This window comes from Coturnix japonica, chromosome 2 (genome assembly GCF_054131305.1).
Source record: "Coturnix japonica strain WE chromosome 2, WE-NBRP24, whole genome shotgun sequence".
NCBI lineage: Eukaryota > Metazoa > Chordata > Aves > Galliformes > Phasianidae > Coturnix > Coturnix japonica.
In genome coordinates this window covers 41,795,385-41,804,830 of record NC_140664.1, presented here as the reverse complement: position 1 = coordinate 41,804,830, position 9,446 = coordinate 41,795,385, and the positions used below count along the sequence as shown (strand labels likewise).

The 9,446-nt window shown below is 40.2% G+C and overlaps 1 long non-coding RNA gene across 1 annotated transcript; it reads left to right on the top strand.

The window, feature by feature from the left end:
* Positions 1-5,953: 5,953 nt before the first annotated feature.
* Positions 5,954-8,859, top strand: LOC107310074 (uncharacterized). The gene is made up of 3 exons (XR_014943702.1): positions 5,954-6,056; positions 6,228-6,420; positions 7,429-8,859. It is a non-coding gene; the product is annotated as an uncharacterized LOC107310074 (long non-coding RNA).
* Positions 8,860-9,446: the final 587 nt, after the last annotated feature.

Genomic DNA, 9,446 nt, shown 5'->3' with positions numbered 1-9,446 from the left:
ATTCCATGCATTGTTACAGACCTGGGGCAGAATAGCTGGAAAGCTGCACTGAGGAAAAGGATCTGGGGGGTGTTGGTTGACATTCAGCTGAACATGATCCAGCAGTGCACTCAGATGGCAAAGAACACCAGCAGCATCCTGACTTGTTTCAGAAAGTAGTGTTGTCAGCAGAAGCAGGAAGGTGATTGTTCCTCTGTACTTAGTGCTAGTGAGGTTGCACTTTGGGTACTCTGTTCAGCTTTGGGCCCCTCACTACAAAAAAGACACTGAGGCCATGGAAATTGTTCAAAGAAGGGCAGCAAAGCTGTTTAGTGTCTGGAGTACAAGTCTTACTGGGAGAGGCTGAGGGATCAGGGGTTGTTTAGTCTGGAGAAGGGAAGGCTCAGGGAAGGTTTTATCTCTCTTTAGAACTTTCTGAAAGTAGGTTGTGACGAGGTATCTTCTCCCAGATAATAATTGGATGAGGGGTAATGGCTTTAAGTTATGCCAGGGGAGCTTCAGGTTGGATGTTAGGAGAAATTCCTTCTTCAAAAGAGTGGTGGGGAAGCGGCACAGGCTGCCAAGGGAGGTGATGGAGTCAGTGTCCCTGGAGGTGTTCAAGAAGTGTGGAGATGTGGCACTGAGGGATATGATTATTGAGCATGGTAGGGATAGTTGAGCTAGATGATCTAAGAGGTTTTTTCCAAACTTAATGATTCTATGATTCTACACTCAATTTCTGGCCCAGTATGAACTACGCTTAATTACAACCCATGCAGCCCAGCACTCTGGCAGGCAGAATTCCTCTCTCAGCTCAGGAATGACAAAATGCTTATCCATTTTTATAACCCTACCAATTCACACATTTTCTGAAATCCTTCCACTCTTCCTCCCAAAGAAGAGGGACCAACTCCCAAGTGTGCCCACCTGGATACACATCTGTCACACAAGGTTTGTTGGTACCTGAAAACACTCAAATGGACTCAGGTTTGATGAGTGTTATGTATTTCTGGAAGCATTTGAGAAGCATTTTTTTATCAGGCTACACCAAGTGGGTGAAGAAGGGGGATATCACAGCTTTCCACTCTGGCAGTTTCAACATTATGTTGTAATTCCTCTGTTTTCTCCAGTGCTGAGATACACATACTGGTCTCTAAGCAAATCAAATGGCTGAATGGCATTTAAACACATTAAAATCGAGTTTTGCTGCTATTGCAGTGTCAAATTCCCTCATCTTTGCTGCCTGGCCAGTGAGTAAAGATGTGTCTCATGAAGAAGGAAAATAACAGAGGCTGCATCTCAGATGTGCTCCTCACAGATTTTGGCCTGGACTGGAATTAGCATCATCTCTGGTGTACAGCAATTCCAAACCAGCTCAGACTGCTGCTGCACAAATGCCAGGTTCCCGTGCAGTCAAAACTAGCTTTAAGTCCAACTGGACTAATTCCATGCATGGATACAACCAGGAAAAGGGTAGGCAGGTAAGGAGGTAAGCAGGGAAGCACTCCATCCTGACGATGCTGTAAGTTCATCCACGGATTAGGGAGAAGGCAATAGTGTTTCTAGTTCAGAACCAACCTGAGATACACTTTCCATCCTGTGTTTTGTACTGTTCACATCCAGTTCAAGCTCTGCACGGTTTAGAGGAAGTTCATGTCTAAACCAGACAGCAGGTTACAGCAGCAGTGCTTTGCAGCTCCAGATTGCTCCTTTGCAGCAGCCTTAAGCTGGATCTTGCTCTTTACAGGGAGCTGATGAGAGTATTTCTAAAACCAAAAGCATTTTTATGTAACAAATCTTTTCTTCCAAAGCTATGCTACTGGGGACATATCCTCCTCAATTTGCTTCAAACATCAGCCCTTTCCTCCCCACCAGATATACTGCAGGTGCAAGCATACAGCCAAATATTTGATGCATTTTTTCAAGTTTCCAGAGTCCAGAATAGGGACTGCTTGAGCAGCTGAATCCAGGGAGTGTTAAGGGCACAACTTAGCTGTCCTGGAACAGAATCAAACTTCTGTAGATGTATTGCCCTGGGTTAGCTCAGATCCAGAGCTGCTTTGGCCATCACCATCCTCCTTACTCCATTTATCCATCAGAAAATAGAAGGTGCTACAGTTCAGTACAGTCATAAACACGTCATTACCAATGGAAAATTGTAAAATGGCTTTTATACTCAGCCAAGTTTAGACAAATGGAAAGGTCAGCAATGCTGGCACTGATTTTACATATGTGCATTAATTACAGCAGAGTAGAACTTTGCTATTCATTTCACCTGTTAAATATGTATGAATTTGAATAAGAAGAAAAGATAGACAGAAAAGGGAAGCCAGGGCAAACTGTGAATGGGACTGGTTCTGCTTTTCTGGATCTCACACTGGAAATGATTCAAAACTAGCCAATTGCAAGGTATGGGAGAAGTAAAGAAAAACATATCCTATGTCAGACACAGCTTTTGCTATAAAGCATTCAGAGGAGATCATGACCAGATCTAGAATTGCTTATTGGGCTCAACTCTTTGAAGACTGATTGGTATTTTTCCTATGTAAGGTCTGTAGGACTGGGCAACCTCACATAATTAGCTTCTTAGCTGGATAGCCATGTTCCTAAAACAAACTCAGTGTTTTAAATGGTTCAACAAATTTTTTATTAAGTATCATTACTTTTTTTCCTGCACTTACTGTGGATATCTGGCTTAAATTAATGCTAGAAATTAGGAGAAAAGGAATTCTGAACAATATCACAGGACATTCAGAATATGCTTTTAAATTCTTGTTTGGACTGAATACTTTTGGACATGAAAGATTCTAAGAAACAGAAAAAAATAAGTTGTAGCTAAGAGACTTGAATATAATTTTCATTATTAAAGCTTGCATACCATTCTTCTCATGACTGTACTGTAACTACTTACTTGTCTGACAATGTAAGAAACTCTAAGCTATAGGGCTTCCACTGTAAGACACTCACCACAAATGCTATCAAAAACAGTCTCAGAACAAGAAAGAGGAATGATGTGAGAACAAAAAAAAACAAAACCCAAGACATGGCTTCCTGAAGGAACACGAGGTAGAAAGCATGTGCACTGTGATATACTCACTGACAAGGAGATCTTGGATACTTCTAGCTATACTAACATACTTCAGCTTCCTAGCCTTGAGTTCTTGAGTCCCCATTGCATCCGTTTAGTTAAAATCGTAGGAACCTTGTCCAAGCAGGGAGAGCTTTCTGCTACACTATAGCTCCTCAAAACTCTGGAGCCAGGCACCTTCAGGACTGTAAGACAAACACAGTACTGCCTGAGAGAATATGTTTGTCATTTGTAAACATGGTAGAAAAACTTACATCTTCAGATGATTAAGACAAAGAGAGGTCTCCATAGTTTATCAGATATATTTCATGTATAATATACAAAAAACATGTTAAATAGAGCAAACTGCATAGCCAGGAGGATATCAGAAGGTTTAGTGTAATTGATTTGACTGTTCTTTCTTAACTTGTAGTCCAGGTTATGTGTGGAGACAATAATACAGATGTTCTTCCCTCCTCTGTACATCCTATTTCTGGTCTTTTAGTGTGGATTACTCAACCATATGGCATTGCTAACTGCTTAGGTAATATTTTCAGAGGAAGACTCAACCATTTGCTCTATATTAGGCACTGTTACTGACATCTGGAGAACATGGAAGAAGAATGGCGATGAGCTAGGAGCTGTTGAGCAGGTAAATAGTTCAGCCAGTCCTCTTTGTAGTGCTGTTTCTACCTTTTTCAAGAGGTCCTACAAGAATTCCAGATAAAACATCTAATTAACAGTGGATAACAAATCTATGTGTACAAGTACAGTCCGGATTAAATTAACTTGCACATTCTCTAATCCATTTGTCTACTTTGTCATGCATGGGAGCAGGCATTTACCCCAATAAAGGTGAGGAGTGATATGAACAGTTTCTTCATGCTCTACGTGCATGTTGCAGCTTTAACTCCTTGCAGAATCCAATGAAAGCTGTGCTGATAAGATTAACAGGGGATGCTTAGTCAGTGAACATGAGCTTAGAGTTTCCTGATGGTGTAATTCCTGCAGCCCAAGACTAATAGTGGCTGCATTTACATAAGCAATAACAGGGTGCCTCTGCCTTGTTCTCTGTAGGCTGCAATTATTTATACATTCAGCATCTTGCTAATACCGTTTCAGTTACAGTAGCTAGTATGCTTGTAAGAGACAGGCTGAATCCTGACGAGATACCTCCTCCTTATTATCACAAGCAAGTGTGGGGGAAATACAGAAGAAATAATTGTTTCTTGGTGTAGGGGTAACTGATTACTCATTTGATGCATTGTTATTAATCACAGAAGAACCTAGTGATGAGCTGCAGAAGAGTGATTTAACAACAAGGAAGGATTTGGACCTTGTGTGCCTCCCTTACCTGCTGCTAACACACTGATGCTAGTCAGAAGCAGGTAGCAGCTATATGATGCCTGTGCATCTTTATACAACTTTCACATTCCATTGCGACTTGTCACATTTGATACAGCATAATGCAATGTGACTAATTTAATCAAATGTGAAGTGCACTACAGCAACATGTCAAGTCAGAAAATTTGGGAATAAAAAAAAAGGTGGGGAGGAAAAAAAGTGTTTTTGCCAATTCATGGTTGGATAATTTTTCTCAGCTGGAGGGCTTCATTTTCTGAGCTTGGGCTTTTCTGTTCTGACCTTCCAGCCAAGGGCACATGTCAAGAGGCTCGTATCTCCCAGAGGCAGTGACACAGTCTATTAGGTCATATGAACTGGATCATCTAGTATTCGCCCACTTCAATTCAGGGCCACTATTCCTTGCTCACCCCCACTTTCCCCAGTGGTAACTCATGATACGATGCCCCTGCCTTTGACAGGCTGGGGAGGGAAAGAAGCATTTTATTGCTGAACACGTACACAGCAGAAGCCAGAAATTGAGCAAGCTTGCTGTGGTCTAGTGCGAATCATTTAGTAAGCCTGCATTCAATTAGCTACATCTAAAACACAACAAGGAGAAAACACGGTATTTACCAGCGCAGTTACATTTCTAACCAAGTGTTAGTTTAATGTTGTTTTTCAAGTTGTTGATCATAATCACAAATATCAAAATGGCCAGTGTCTGTCTGGAAGCTCACCAAGCTTTTAGTGCTTTTAAGAAAGCATGCCACTAACATGTTTTAGATGATATCGTGGACTGTGGGTCCTCATTCACAAAGTAGTCATTCATGAATGCTAGCAATTTTCAAACACGTGACCACTAAAAAAAATATAAAAAAATCAATCAGATCAGCCTGATTTATTCCTTTCTTTCAGAACTGCCTTTTCCCTTTGTACATAGGACACAGAAAACAAAGCAAAAATCCTTTACCTCTTCTTTTTGTTAGACCTTTTCTTTTTTGCTTCTAGTTACACGCCATGGCCCTCAGAGGGTTGTAAAACGCAGTAGAGGAATTCACTAAGTGCTAGATGAAGCTTAAGAAGCATTCAAACTAGTGAAAATCTACTGCCCAGTTGGACTTGAGAGAGGCTGTACAAGGCTCCAATAGTCAAGAAGAAAAACAAAAAAAACTTGGAAATGGGATGTTAGAAAAGAAGCAACTACTCCGGTAGTAGTTGTAGCAGACACACAGAATAATAAAAACTGAAAGAAAACCTTAAAAAAATCAGTACAATAAAGCACACTTACGCACTACAAGGAAATAAAAATTATTTACTTTGTCTTTCTTATTCTTGCTCTAAGCATGGCTCAACACAGGGAGAAATTCACCTTTCTCCTTTGCTTCTTTGAGGATCAGAGAAGCTTTTTCACCCAGTATTCCTTTAATACACAATTATCACACACAGCTTTTGTAAACTATCCTCATCTCATTAGGCCTAGAAAAGCTGTAAGGCTGTGCTAATTACAAATTATCAGATGCTGTGCTAGCTCCTCCTCCAGTGGTCCTTTTCCTTCTTCTAGCCCCACTTCCCTTGTTCTCCCTGAGTCAGTGGGGTTATCTTTTTGTTTCTATCTAAGAATAAGAAAAGAAGGCTCTTTCACAAAGTGTTAAGGTTAGAAAAGAAGGTAAGTTACTGCTGCACTTGGAAAGGGCTGTTGGTGTTGACTTACCATTCTGGTTTCCTTTACCTTGCTAGGTATGAAATAAATGTTTTTTGAGGCTCTTGAAGTTTCTTTCCCATTGTCTGGTAAGACTTCCTGGCTAGTTCTGTGTTTTCATTGTGACTTTGCTGTTAGCTTTAGGTGAAACCCACCAAAATGTCTCATCAAGATGTCTTAGGGCATTCCCATGTCCCTGTGGAGGAGAAAGATGCAGCAGGGAACCGAGGCCAGCAGGGTGCTAGATCACGGCAAACTAGATTTCGGAGAAGAAAATGTAAGCAGCTGCATTCAGCACGGCCAGGGGCAGAAGAAACTAGAGTTTTGCAAGGTAATCAGCAAGAAGAAGCTCTTATGGGGTAGGGGGAAGGACAATTTTAATGTGACTTCAACTGCATAGAAGTGCTCCTGAAACAACAGAGCACTGAGAAAGGCTGCCCAGAGAGGCTGTGGATTCTCCTTGTCTGGAGATATTCAGTACCCACCTGGAGGCCTACCTGCATAGCCTGCATCAGGGAGCTTGCTTTATTGAACTCAATCTTTTCCAATCCCTATGATTCTATGAATGGTTTCCTTGTGTGTCCTGTCCATGGGTGTGTATATAATTAAGATGAATTAAGGCTCCAGAAGGGTACAAGATCTTCAGGTGGTATTCCTGTGGCTGTTCTGTCTCTGTTAAGTGCTACCATTTTCTGATGCACGTGGAATGCTTGTATTACTTGGCCTGAATTGTTTCTTTTTGCTTAATAACAAGAAAACAAAACAAAACAAAAAAACTTTTCATGTTGCAAATGTTTCTAGATTATTCAGTATAGATATCTACTTTCATATAAGGTATCTATGATCTTGAAGCCTAAGTTAAAGCACTTAATATAGCATCAATGTGGGCTACCTGTACTGTGAGTGGAGTTGTTCACCAGCCTCAGAAGTGGAGATACTATCTGTGTAATGTGAGGATAGCATGTTTTCTCACACCATGTGAGTAAAGTTTAACAATCCTGATTCCCTGGGTTTAGAATTGGGTCTGGATTCCTGGAGCATGGATTTCTCTGTGCTTCCAAGGAAAAAAAATAGTTGTTTTCACAACAGTAGCGGCTATTGAAATAGAGTACAGCGCAGTTTCTACTTCCTTAAAACATAACTTTCTGAACTTGGAGAAATCATATTATTCTCAAAGTAACCAATATACCTTCTCAAAGGATTGACCTAGAAACAGTATAAGAGGCTTGAAGTATTTAGTGATGGAGAGTTGCAAGGCACATCCAGACACAAGCTTGTCTTGTCCTTATTTATTTAATTTTAAGTTTAGCATTGTCTGTTGCTGTTTCTTTCTCCACAGTTTACAGATTTATGAGTCGTCCCCCATCTACCAGCGTGCACTCCACTGGTGAAGAAGCTCTGGGGCTGTCTAGTATTCCTGTGCCAAGAAACAGTGGAAAGACTGTGAAAACACTAGCTAGGATTGTCAGCCCTTGGGTGCGTCTTGAACCTATACCATGTTGGGTCAAGGACTGTACTGGGCTGGCCTGCTCAGCAGATCATGGTCCTACAAGACATCTGCTAAGAGCCGATCTCCTAGCTGAAGAAGATAGCCCGAGATCCATGATAAGAGAGGAACTTTTCTCAAGGGGTGAAGACTATGATGATTTGGGGGCAGCCAGCAACCAGACAGATGTTGTCAGCAGTGATGCTCCCAGAAGCTTGGCAGAAGAATTTTCACTAGTTCCCTTAAATATGCGAAGGAAATACTCTGCTTTGGATTTTGACCTGCTAGTAGAAAGATGTTTTAAAAGGCTCTGAGCTTCAGCACATCTGTTTAGAATTTAAGATATAAATTTTTTGGAGATATGAATGCCAGTCTTCATGTACACAGTTTATAGAAATACAGGCTGAAGTCTGCGTTAAACCTATGAAGGTTCAAATGGGGTGAAGCCCAGCACATTTCTCTTAGATTGGCAGGCAGTGAGGAAAGACAAAGCTGGAGTGAAAATAAATCTTTTATATGAGTTGCCTTCTTTGGGAGTTTAGAATCCTGTAATAATCATAAGGTGTTAAAAATGGAAATGTGACAGTCTAAGCTAATATAATGACTATTTCTTTTGCAATTGTAACGGATATACCAAGAAATATTGTTGTATTTTGTCTCTTTCTCAGCAGTGGAGTCTCTTTTTAATAACTTCTTGAAGGATATTTGAAATTCAAAGCCCTCGTATATGCTACTATTTCCTTTCAGTAAGTGCTTTAATTTACTCTATAGAAGCCTAGAGGGTTTACTGTTTGTTTTGTTTTTTCTTGATCTAAAAATTATAATTCACTGCATATATTTGGTTGTTCATATATACATAAACAGCTGTGTAAGGCAGTGTGAGATAGCTAGGCTACATCCTATGATAAATGAGGGGGGGGGAAAGCCCAACTATTCTGTAGTTGGGGTTAACTGATCATGTGAAATAAACAACTTTATTTTTTTAAATTTATTTTGATCTAAAGATACTGAATTTTTCTTTCTGTCTGTGGAAGAATATGTAGTTGAAAGCAACTCAAGATCTAGGTTTCTATGGTTCTTATTTAGTCAGTAGGTGGACTTTACAGATAATGCTAGGCCAGGCTGTAAAACTACACTGTCATTACTGAAAACCTGACTGGTAAGCCTTCATGTTAGTTTGAAATTGCATCCCATTGGCAAAGTTCTCTTGCATTTCAAGGATAGTATTCTTTCCAAGGAATAAACTTGATGTAGTAGAAAAATTAATAAATAATTATACTTTTTTTTTTTTGCTGCTGTTTTGTTTTTTTTTCCTTCCCTTCTTTCTACTTAATGAAGAACTGTTTTGTTTTTATTTTAGGGGAGGGTTGTAATTTATTATTGTTATTATTATTTTATTATACTGACCCACTTGATGGTGTTATGCGCTTACTCTGCAGTGCTTCTTGCATGGTTAAACTTCTTTAACAAATGTACCTTTTCTGCTTTGGATAATAAGAGCAGGAATACAGTGGTGGAGGCTGTCTGTTGATCACACAGGACAAGGCAGGCTGCCTTACTCTTCCTGGTACTGTGCCATTGTAGAGAATCAGTCTGCATTAAGAAGGCATTGCAGACGCTTGTCTTGATCCAATGCAGTAGACAAAGCAAAATGCCTAATTTTTTAGGGAAGGATTGTTGACTTCTCTCAACCTGCCCCTGAGGTTAAAATTAAGCATATCTTTAAGCTTATTTGCTGAGTTAGTGTCCTCAGTGCAGATCAGTGACTCTAGATATGTGAGGCATTTTATGAACAGCATGAAGTTATACTGGAGTGCATCAAGCAGCTTCTACTATACACATGTACCCAAATTGAGAATGGGCTGCTGTGT